The sequence below is a fragment of the Pleurodeles waltl genome, chromosome 6, assembly GCF_031143425.1.
Source record: "Pleurodeles waltl isolate 20211129_DDA chromosome 6, aPleWal1.hap1.20221129, whole genome shotgun sequence".
Lineage (NCBI taxonomy): Eukaryota > Metazoa > Chordata > Amphibia > Caudata > Salamandridae > Pleurodeles > Pleurodeles waltl.
The window spans coordinates 1,640,367,460-1,640,380,121 of NC_090445.1; the positions used below are offsets into that span (position 1 = coordinate 1,640,367,460).

Sequence of the window (12,662 nt, forward strand, 5' to 3'; positions counted from 1 at the left end):
AAAAAAGAAAGAATTAATTAATTGTGCCATCTCGGTATGCCTGTTATTCCTGCCAAGAGCTAACTACCAGTACCACAATGTTTTCAACCAGGAACTCTACACGTTTAGTATGCATTCATAGGCCCAAAACAAAAAACATCCCATCCAGCTATGGTCTGTTAAATCAAGTATCTGCAAGGCAATGGTAACAAATCCCCATAGGCAAAATCCAATTTTATCCGAAAATGTGCATGATAAAGTATGAACATTTTATACTGTAAAGGTGTATCTTTTATTAGACAGAAAATGTCGATTTAAGACCAAAACTGTTTTGCCGGTACAAAAAATAGCTTGGTTACAAGGCTCTCTCCTGTTAGAATATGTCTCAGGTCTTGTCACTGTCTGCCAGAGACTGGCTCGGATACGCTCAAACAGACTGTGTGAAGCAGTATAGGCTCTGAGTTTAAACGGTGTCCCTGTCGTCGGACAGCAGGCCTTGCTGAAGCTGAGAAAGTCAGAGCCCATGACCATGGCAACGCCTCTAGGCCGCACCCAAAGCAGCAGCTGAATGCTAACACAGTTTTACCTCCTGACATACTTTAACTCTTTAGGGTCGAGTGCTGGCCTGCAGCAACTTAGTACTGCTGTCTGCAATCACCCGAGCCTTGGAAAATCAGCTGTTAGTTTAACCCCCCAATGCGTTATAATTGGGTTACACGAGTTAAGAGTGGTTAAAAACAGAGGAAAAGATTCGAAATCCTAGATTTCCGCCATATGTTTTTATAACTACTGATACATAATGAAAACACGTTAAACGCATTCCACAGGTGCCCTAATGAATGTGAAAGAAAACAGATGTAGAATTCCCTAGATAAAAATAAGTTGTGGGGTTTTGCTCAATCCTGGCACTTTCAGAACCTCAAAGTAAGATCAGGTGGTCAGTCTGTTCTCTGAGAAAAGTGACAACCCTGGGAAGAGAATTGAAAACACCCAAGTACATCGGCACAGCCCTATCAACCTTTGTGTTTTTTGTTTTATTGGTGGGGAAGGAGGTCGAGGGAACAGGGCACAGGGGCAGATGACCTTCAAATGTTGTTCTCAGTATAAAGCTCCACCCCTCCAAGGCCACGCCCCTTCTTACGGGGCTAATTTTATTTTCAAGTTGACAGGGCTTTACTTGCTAGCAATCTTAATTACTCTAAGTCCTACTCGTCCCAGTCATTACTTGTGAGGTGTATCTCACCTCCAGAAACCGCACGCACCAGGATAGCTGAAAACGCCAGTCTTGTCTGCTATATACTGGCTGTCAAAATAGTTGAGGCATGCCCAGTATCCTCCAGACACTACCAAGTCCTATCAAAGTCTGAGGGAAGGTGGGCAGGGGATAGTGACTGAGAGGAAGACCAGCACGACTGAGTAATTAAGATTACCAGTAAGAGGGACATTATCACGATGATACTGCCCCAGTCATAACTTCTGAGGTATACCCAAGCCTAGAAGCACGGGACGCCTTTCACACACCGTTTGCCTGCCTCTGAGGGACTCCATCCCCCTGGAATGATATATACCGGGGGATGGTTCCGCAGGCTCAAAATTTCTTAACTTCAATCTTTTTTCCACAGCAGCACTTGCTGGGTCCAGGGACCTTATCGGATCGTTGTTATTCCCTTATTTGCTCAAATATGATTTATGTAGCACGATTGAATGGGTTGCTCCACGCTTTCCTTCAACACCCACTTTTATCGGAGGGGTTGGAATGTCGATAATTGATTACATTTTTGTCAGTAAGAATTTTCTTGACTATATTGTGGATGGTGTAGTTATCCCTTGTAATTACAGCAATCACAACACATTCTCCATCACACTGCATGCCTAAAGCTTTGCTCTCTGGTCAAATCCATGGGGGTATGAATGTTCTTAAGAGGATTGATGGGCTCAGGCTAGTGTGGAAGACTGACAGTTTGAATGACGTCCAGAGCAGGCTGTGTGCAGGCCATCTGAGTATGCTCTACGACTTTCTCAGACTGACTTACGATTCCAGATGTAGTGTGGACTCATTTGTTGCCCTAGGATTCACCATCAACTCATTCCTTTTGAAGCCCATATCAAACACCAGTACTGTTGCCAACTCCTGATTTAAAAAGGCATGCACAGAGGCGAACAGATGCCTGCAGAATGCCTTAAGGGCTAACCCAAGGGATTTGACGGCTATCGCCTACAAACTGGCGATCAGCAGAAGAAAGGCAGAACTTAAGGAGGAAGTATGGACCACTCTGGTTACTTCTTGTAGGACTAGACATATTGGTTTGTTTTGGCACACCGTCAACAATGATTAAAAAAAATAACAACAACTCTAATCTTGTATGTGCAAACATCAGTGCAGAAAGCGTGATAAAGCCACTGCACGTTTCTTAGATCTGGGTTTCCTAGTTGCTAAATGCCTCATTATTTGCAGGTGGAAGTCCTCTGCACCCCCAACAGTAGAAGCCTGATCTCACTCCATTTCAACATGGGCCCAAGCAGAGAGTGTGGCTTTGCATAAGGAGGATACTTCGGGACTCCACAAATACCCCATTTCATCGTATTGGGAACCTATCCTGCATGATCTCCATGCCTCTGCACAACACATCAAAGTGGCACTCGACGATGACATTAAAATGAACACAGAGGGTACCCCGCACAGTACTTAAACACCTAGTAATCTTAATTACCCTGCTGGGCCAAATGTGTTATTCTGATGGGACACTCTGCAACATAACGTTTGAATGCTATGGAATAGGTATGGTTACTAGTTCTCGACCCTTACCACCTGTTTTCTCCTACCCTTCCTCTCCCCTACTAAATTCTGTTTTATGTTTATACACCTAATGGTACTCAAGTCTCTTTACTGTTTGTGTCCCGTGATATTGCATCGTAAATTACATCATTACGACTGAGGAAACCACATGTACTGTTATGACTCAAAATAATGAAATAAAAAAAAATAAGGCGCAATTTGTCAGAAGATGTAGCTTTTTGTGAAATACTTTCTAAAGTATTTATTATACTCGACAGCTGAGCAGACTTAGTACTTAAAGAATGTGAAAGAAATATATGGAATATATCTGTAACCACATTATATTACTATTTATACATTTTTAGGATACATATTACATAAACACTGCTACACACACTTAAAACACGTAGTGTTCTGTAGTCTATTTTTACGAAGGAATCTTTACTTTAATGTTTTCTTAACTGTGGCACCCGTAGTACTTTCAGTGTCTCTGTCTTACCTCAAACATATTATGGTAAATGGATCATAATCATTGAACTCTGAGCTGTTCAAGTAGGACTGAGACACCCATAAACTAGAAGTCACTAGGCTCTGAGCTTAATGAGGAGATGCATTGAGAACAAGCTCCAATTCTGACATGGCCAATTGGAACCAGTCATCACGGAGTAGGCGATGTGTCTCAGGGAAACTCTAGCTAAAGAAGATGGGATGCACAGTCATCAGAACAGTGTGATCTGCAGAATTTGGGTCCCTTGTGAGGCAATGACTTCCTAAATCAGAGTGCTAAGTGATGGTTGCATGAGATATGTCACTTTAGTATTACAGTCTGATCCTGGCCATGACTCAGTTTTGCTACAGTATAGATGGATACCCACAGCATGGCCAAACAACAAAACGTGCATTTTCTGGGTGAGGCACCACTCGTGTCCATCAATCAAGCCTTTACTGTGCTGTAAGTAAATACGTGTGGTGAAGTCATAAATGCAACAAACGTCATACTCAGAATGTGAATGCCATTTGTGTTGAGTGTTGAAGAAGGGAAGGTTGATCTTGCTGTCACAGAGGGTTGTGATCCTGAAGAATAAAGCTCTGTGTTTACCGCTTACCATTGTTGTGTTTTATTGAGCGGTATCACCTCAATATGGCGATGAGCGTAGTGATCACGACCCTGAACCCACGACATCGACGGTGTCTGGTGGTGTTCTTCACCCAGCAAGATTCTGACTTAAGTGTGGAGAATAGAGTAAGGAAAAAAATACCTATTTTAGGACTTTTGCAGACCAGTGCGCAGGGAGTTTGACAGACTCACCAGTTGTGCTGCTACGAGGGGCTCAGAATATTTTGTATGTCATTTTGGGTTCCATGAAGTGGAGCCTGAGGTGCATCATTGGCACAGCGAACGCCCTGTGGAGGCGGAGCACAAGTCAGGGAAGCACAGTAACGTTCGCGTGCTTAGAGGAAGGTGTGTCCTTGTGACGCGGATGGTGTTGGCGTGTGTCACCAACATGTTACATCAGCAAATGCTGACAAGATACTGTTAGTTGCCGGGCAACACAAGTATATATTAATTTAATTGACTCTCTGCTATTGGCGTTCCACTGTGTTTGGTTTCTCCTGAATGAAGGTTACCAGGCAACACAAACGTGGCCTGTTAATTTCTGCCTCAGCTGTGGTACACACACAAAGTGTGTTGCATCGTTCTAAATAATTTACACCACACAGCATAACGTGACCTGTTACTTCCTGCCTCAGTTGTGAAAAGCACACAGTGTTACATCATTCTAAAAACTACACATCGCAGCCATTGTTACCAGGCAACACTAGTAATTACAGCAGCTAGTTAACTTCTGCCAGAGCTGTTATACACACACATTATTTTCTGGATCAACCACACCGCGCTATGCAACACAAACTACATGCCACATTTCAGAATTCTAAACCTGTTGGCTTCCAGAGTAATTAATCCAAGCGATGTGGCACAACCTAGTGTCAGCTGTGACACTGTTAAGTTCTTCTAGTGGCATCTGTGATACACACACACTTCCATTCAACATTGATTAATAAAAAATGCAAGTCAACAATGCGCCATCTCCTTTCCTTCAAAAACCTGGAGATCCTTCCATTCCATGGAAGTCATGGTCCAGAGTTTTCACAAAATACATTGGAGCAATTGAAGGAAATAGATATTGCCCAGAAAGAACGTTTTTTTTTGTTTGTTTTTCTTTAACACAATTTGAGTCTGAAGGCCAAGCCATCTATAAGCATTGACCACTGCTCCAACTAAGGGAGAATGAGGGGGATATTGATGAGTTGCAACTAGCTGTCATTAAATTAGAACAACATTTTGATGTTCAACCTAGTTTGATAGTAAATAGACACCTTGTTCACGAAAAAACAACGCCAAGAGGAATCTATTGATATTTATGTGCCCACTTTGCAAATTTTTTGTCGGATTGTGAATTTCAGACTTTTACAGCACAAATGATAAGGGACCAAATTGTTGTTAGATGTTGGGATAAAAAAGTTCAGGAGAAATTAACACTAAAAAAGTCCCATATTAATAGGACTAATGAAATTGTAAAGAGCATTGAATTGTCGCAAAAGTCGTGCAAAGAGCTGACACGCAAAGTGATGTTGCTTTAGTGAAAGAATCTTGAAGTTACAAACAGGGTTCTCAGGTAAGAAGGGTGGTGAGAGAAAGGAAGAGAAAAAATCCTTTCTTCAAACAGAAAAATGTGTTTTCGTTGTGGCAATCCAAATCACTTACTCAATAGACGCCCCTGCCCAGCGAAAAATGTAAACTGTAGAGTTTGTGGTAAAATGGGACACTTCGCAAACGTGTTTCAGTCTAAAAAGGAGAAAATTTAATGCAATTCCAGAAATAGAAGTTAATGAAGGATCAGAAGAAGAGCAATGTTTTGGAAGGGATGTTGTCTTGGTTGTTCAGGGTGGTGAATCAGAGTCTGTAGATCCTTATGAGAACATTGTTGTCGATGGAAGGCTTTTGAATTTGCTGATTGATTCTGGGACACAAATGACCAGGATAACAAATTAGTTGTATAAGGAATCTTGGCCAGATAGAGAGCTATGCCCACCGGATTGGAATCCAGTATCGTATGATGGAAGAAAGATTGGAGTAACAGGATATTTTCAAACAATTTTGGAGTTTAAAGGGAAAATGATCTATGGGAAAGTATATGTAGCGCATATTCTTGGTTGGTATCATCAAGTTTTTCTTTGGAATGTCACTTCGGCCAGGTAGGGATATTCAAGTGTTGTGATTGCTGAAGGGGATGACGCAGTGTCTGCATCCGTGAAAGGCAATGTTTAGGTTAAGTCATCCAAAACTGTTTTTGGGGGTAAATTAGACAGAATCAAGGGGTTTAAGCTCAAGATTTATGTCCAAAGAGAAGCTAACTCAGTCAAGCACAAGTTACGTAATGGTCCATTTAGTGTAAGAGAAGATTTGACTACCATTTTGAAGAAGAGGTGTGAGGATGTTGTGCTTGACCCCATTGAGTCTTACTTATGGTTTTCTACTCTGGTTATTTCCCACAAGAAGAATGGGCAACAGAGAGTCTGTGTAGATCTCAGGAGTCGTAATAGAGCGATATGGGTAGATTCTCATCCTCTACCCAGAATCAATAATATCGTCATAAATTTTGTGATAGCGAAGGTGTTCAACAAGATCGACCTAACATCTGTATACCACCAAGTAGTGTGCAATCCCTCTCTAGACATCTAACAGCATTTGTGTCAAAGATCGGCACTTTTCAATTTAAAAGGATGTTGTTCAGATTAGCATCCAAATCATCTCTTTTTCAGTGCATTCCTGAGAATATTTTGGAAGGGATAAATGGTGTGGTCACTTTTCAAGATGCCATTTTGATTGCTGGAAAGCACATGGAAGAGCATGATAGGGTAATTGTTGAAGTTATAAAAAGGCTGGAGGATGCAGGCGTGGTAGCAAATGTGATTTCCAAAAGGACAGAAATTAGTATTCCGGTCATGTCATTTCAGAGAAAGGAGTTCAACCACACCCTAGTTTGGTTGATGCCATCCTTAATGTTCCCATTCCAGAGTCAAGTGAGCAAGTTTCTTCTTTTCTGAGAGTGTGCTAGTTCTACCCTAAAGTTATTATGATTTTTGCTTGTAAAACTGTCAGTATGCACAAATTATTAAAGAAAGGGAAATTTATTGTTTTAAAAAATGACGTTGTATCTCAGAAGTGTTAGCACCTTTTGACCCCACCAGACAGTGTATCATTATGGTGGATGCGAGCATTGGGGGATTATGTGCTACACTAGCTTAAATCGAAGATGATTTAGAAAAAAACATTGGTTTTGCATTTAGAGCTCTGATAGAGAATGAAAAAGTTTTTTCTGCGATGGAGAAGTAACTATTAGCTTGCTGTTGGGCAGTCAAGTATTTTAAGTGTTTAATTTGGGAAAGAACATTTTTGGTAAAGACAGATCATAAACCACTAGTAAACATCCTGAGTATTATTGAGATAAAAGACTATGCATCCAGGATAGCAAGGTTGAGCTCAAAGGTGTTGCAATACAATTTTCAAGTTGAACATGGGAACTGGGAGAAAAAACATCAGAGCTGACTATCACTATCTCCTGCATGGTGTTATCATGAGACTACAGGAAGTCCTGGTGAAGAAGAAAAATGTTTAATAGCCACTCTTCTGTCAAGGCCCAATTCCTCGGAGTCTGTGCGTTGATGATTTAGAGGCCCACCTCCAGGCAGCACCAACTCAGAATGCTGTAATAGCACTGATGTTTTGAGCGGCCAGGCGGGGGGAAGGGAATTAGGATGGGAACAGCCAGGAGGGAGACCTAAAAGGAAAAACTGTTAGACTTACCATAAAACAACAATCACAGTATTTATAAATCAAACAATATAAAATTGTAAATATGTCTTCCATCAAACATATTAAATAAAATAAACTCCCTATTCTCACTTGACAATCTAATAATTGGAACTCCAAACCAACACCATAATGTACCAGAGAGCATATGTAAGAAACTCAAGAGAAATAGTAAGTCCCCAAAATAGAAACCAGGAAATCAAGGGTTAATATCACAGGAAAATCGTTCTAAATAAGTCCACTCGTTTTCTTTTTAGTGATTACAAGAACGAACGAGATGCTGCAAAAGAAAACTATTACAAGGTCAATTCTCTTATTCTATTTAACGTGTGTAAAACAGATAGCACAAGCAATCCAAAAATCAATAACCAAGAACAAATGTTATTCTTTAGCAAAACTGCAGCTATTTGGAAAAATCAATAAACAAGAACAAATGTTATTCTTTAACAAAGTGGCAGCTATTTGGAAAATCAAAAAACAAGAACAAATGTTATTCTTTAGCAAAGCGGCAGCTATTTGGATACTTTGTATTCAAGGCAACATTCAAAACAATGTTGCTGGTTAAATAAAGCCGCGCGCTAAGTCAACATGCAATTTCTCAACTTCGAAGGTCGGAGATGAGATTGCAACTATTATAGTTGCTTAGTAACTGACACAAACACCATTAGGGAAAACCCCAATGGAATGGGCTCACCGTGAACGAGTTGGAACACTCATTATTAGTTTCTCTAGCAGAGTCTGGAAACTGAGTCAGCTTGATGAAGGCTCCAGAATAGTGTGCACTGGAGATTGGGTGTGGCTGGTTTATATAGCAGAGCCACACCCTAAAAATGGCTAACCTTGAGGGTTGCTGGGATATGTAGTCCCAGATACAATGCGTGAAGGGTGAATGCAAGTCAGCCACCACCTAGTGCTTCCCCCTGGCAAATGAACCTTGCCACAAAGGGGGCAGGAGGAGAACCCTTTGTGTTTAGACAGAATTGAACAAGTACATAGTTTATCCTCCGATAACATGGGATTGAAACCGCGCCAACACCGGAGTCTGACACTTGATGTGTGTGATTAGTGGGTTCATGCAAGCTGACTTGAATGCAGCATTTAGCGAAGATGATGTGTTGAAAGAAGTAACACGTATTATTACGGAAGGGTGGCCTAGAGAAAAATTGTTATCTTTCAGAATTCAACCATTTTACAAGGTGGCAGAAGAGTTGTCAGTGGAGGGTGATGACATTATTATGCAAGGAGAAACATTTGTACCACCTTTTGCTTTGAAAGGGAAGATTATGGTTTGTGCGTGCAAAAGGCATTTAGGACAAACCATCACTAAAAGAAAAATTATGGCACATTATTGGTGGCCAAGCATGGGCCAGGACCTAGTAGAAATGGCCAAGGAATCTGTTATTTGCTCAAATATTGACAATGCTTTGAAAACTATGCATGTACCTTTACAACCTACTGAAGTACGAGAGGGTCCATGGTCTAAATTGGTGGTTGGCTAAATGCTCTACTTTTGAGATTGAGATTTGCCATGGTTGTGGTAGATTATTGTTGCAGATGGTGGGAGGTGGAGTTTATGGAAGAATCCAACATAAATGGTGCTATCAAATTCATGAGTACAGTGTTCTTAAGAGAAGGGTGCCCCAAGGAAATTATATTGGACAATGGGGTTCAATTGGTTTAAATAAATGAGAGAGTTTCTAGAAAAAATACCATCAAACACAGAAGAATTGCACTCTATCAACCCCAAGCCAACAGCCTTGTGGAGAAGATAAATCACACTTTAATGGATTGTGTCCAGTGGTCCATTCGGAACAGGGTTGAGGTTTGAGGAGCTGTGGAGAATATGCTGTGGTTTCATCAGTCATGTCCGAACAGTACTACTGAGGTAAGCCCATCTGCAGTCATGAGGACGTGCACCAGTTTCCAAAATGCATCCAGCTTGGGTGTGTAAATTTCAATCTAAAACTGCTCACAAGAAGTATGTTGACAAGGTTTTACAACCTAAGCCTGAGACACACCAGGTCAAAATGAAGGTGTGGCATGAAGATAGATACAAAGTGAAATAGATGGAAAAAATAAATGTTGGAGATTGGGTAAGGATTGAAGATCCTAATTATGTGATGAAGAAAGGTACACCTAAGTTCAGACCACCTGTCCAAGTTGAAGCTGTGTCTGGGAATGCTATACTTGTCAAGGGAAACGAATGGTGGACTTTGGAAAGAGTAGTGAGAGTGAAGGATGTGAAGTCTGGGGGGGGGGGGGCTTCAAGTCTTGAAGTGAAGTCTTCAAAATTCCACAACATATCTGCGGGGCAAGGCAATGGTTTCAATCTCGATGCGGGAAAAGATGGGGAAGTGTTGAGATGCAAAAGTCTAATGCAAATTAAGAAACCTTTTCTAAGACATCAAATTTATGGAATTATTAGTTTTAGTTTTAATACTACCGGTTACCTAAAGTTTTCTTTGCTATGATTAATGTACCGTATTTTCCGGCGTATAAGACGACTTTTTAACCCCTGAAAATCTCCTCAAAAGTCGGGGGTCGTCTTATACGCCGGTATACGGCGTGCCGAAACTTCAGGGACAGGCGCCCTGTAGCTGAACCACCGTACGCTGCATTTGGAAATGAATTCCAAGCGTACGATGGGTTCCGCGTCCTCGCTGGCAGTTGTCTGGGCAGGCGCGTGTTCCTGCGCGTGCCCCAGGCTATTCAAAGCGCGCTATTACGGTACCATAGAAACAACATTTGTTTTCTGTTTTCTGTTTCTTTCTTCTCGCGCATGGCACATGTTAGGAGATTACCATATAGTAACGGCCATTTTGGATTGGGATATGACAATATTATAAAAAAATATATATTTTGACCGCATTTAACTTTGGTTGTACTGCAGTTTCAACAATCTTAAATGTAATATTCATTCTCCGTGATTGGCTGGTTGTTGTATTGTTGGTGATTCTAAGGGAAGGCAATCTGGTGAGCAGATACATGTGGTGGTGAATACAGTACAGCACAGCACCAGTACCAGTATCTGTACCAGTTCATACAGTACAGCACCAGTACATACAGTACAGTATACAAATGGCTAACAGACAAGACCCCATCCTGGCTCCACCAGCAAGAAGAAAGAAATATGAAGCCAGTTTCAAACTTAAAGTTGTAAACTTTGCCATGGAACATAACTGTGCTGCTGCAAGACAATATGGAGTAACAGAAAAGATGGTTTGGGACTGGAAAGCAAATGAAAAAGCATTAAGGAGTATGCCAAGGGGTAAGTGTGCATTAAGAAGAGGCACCCCACATTGGCCGGAACTCGAAAAACATGTAGCAGACATGGTGAATGAGCATCGCCAAAGTGGTTATATAGTGACACGAAATCAAATACGTTTGTTTGCCCTTCAGTGGGCCAAATCTAACCCAGATCACAGCAACAGATTTAAAGCCACTGTATCCTGGTGTACTAAATTCTTTGAAAGGCATAATCTGGTACTGAGGCAAAAGATGAAAATTGCACAAAAATTACCTGCAGATCTTGAAGCCAAAGTAAATAGTTTCCATCAATATGTAATACAACAGCGCAATAAACATGGCTATGCGTTAAGTAGTATCGGAAATATGGATGAAACTCCAATGAATTTTGATATGGTTGGAAATAGAACTGTCCATCCAAAAGGTGCAAAAACAATTTTAATTAAAACAACAGGACATGAGAAGTCCAGTTTTACAGTGGTACTAGCATGCACAGCTGATGGTGCCAGACTGAGACCAATGATTATTTTTAAAAGAAAAACAATGCCGAAACTCAAGTTTCCTGTTGGTTGTTTTGTACATGTACATGAAAAAGGCTGGATGGATGAAGAAGGGGTAAAGCTATGGCTTGATAATGTATGGAGCAGGCGACCAGGTGGACTTATTCAAAAACGTAGTCTACTGGTGTGGGATATGTTCAGGGCTCATTTAACTCCCAGCACCAAGCAAAGGCTGGCAAGAATAAACACAGATGCGGCAGTTATTCCTGCAGGATTGACATTGTTGGTACAGCCACTGGATGTGTGCCTAAACAAGCCATTTAAAGATCGCATTCGAGAACAGTGGAATGAGTGGATGGTTAGCGGCGAAAAGTCTTTCACAAAAGGAGGAAACATGGGTGCTCCACAGTTGGATGTTTTGTGCAAGTTTGTCATAAAAGCCTGGAATGATATTGATGCAGAAACAGTAATCAAGTCTTTCAAGAAGTGTGGCATATCAAATTTATTAGATGGTATGGAGGACGACTACTTGTGGCAAGATGAAGAGAAAGCCGAAGCTGAGACCACACCATCTGATACGGAATTAGATCCATACGATGACTGCCTTACAAATGTACCACAAGATGTAATTGATTTACTTATGATATCAGATGACGAACAGGAGGATTTTGAAGGCTTTTAAAGAGAAACTGTCAAGCCAGCAAGTCCTGTAAAAATAGCTTGGAGTTATGATGGGCGTTGCTGACTCCCCAGGATCTTGCCCGGCACTTGCTCTCTCTCTCTCTGTTTGTTTGTTATCTTCCTCCTATCATCTTCAGTTCCAGTTTGGTTGACAGCTTAGAAAACAAACAGCATGGCAGTTCCCATGGGTTTATTGTCTTATCCTTCCTTTCAGCTTTAGAATGAATTAGGAAACGTTTAATCCACTTGCACTGTTTTATGTTTACATGTTTGATGACAAACAGCCTTATGTTTATAAGTGACAGTTTTCCTACTACGTACCTGCATGTCATAAGCATTTGAATTAAAATTACCATATTAAAATCAAATCTGATGTTTTTTAATTTTTATTTGGTGTGCGTTGGAAGAGGGGTAGTCTTATACGGCGAGTATAGCCCAAACCCTATATTTTAACAGGAAAAGTAGGGGGTCGTCTTATACGCCGGAAAATACGGTATATCAATTGTTTTATTTTTTCATAGTTTGTACATATTGCATGATTTAAGATGACAATTGTGCAACAATGTTTCTTTTATATTTTAAGCTGGCTGTGCCCCTTTTTGGG

General features: G+C 40.9%; 1 protein-coding gene across 1 annotated transcript in view; it reads left to right on the plus strand.

The window, feature by feature from the left end:
- ZBTB6 (zinc finger and BTB domain containing 6) overlaps window positions 1-12,662 on the plus strand; it is a 51,606-nt gene that overhangs the window by 819 nt on the left and 38,125 nt on the right. The gene's annotated exons all lie outside the window — the stretch shown is intronic.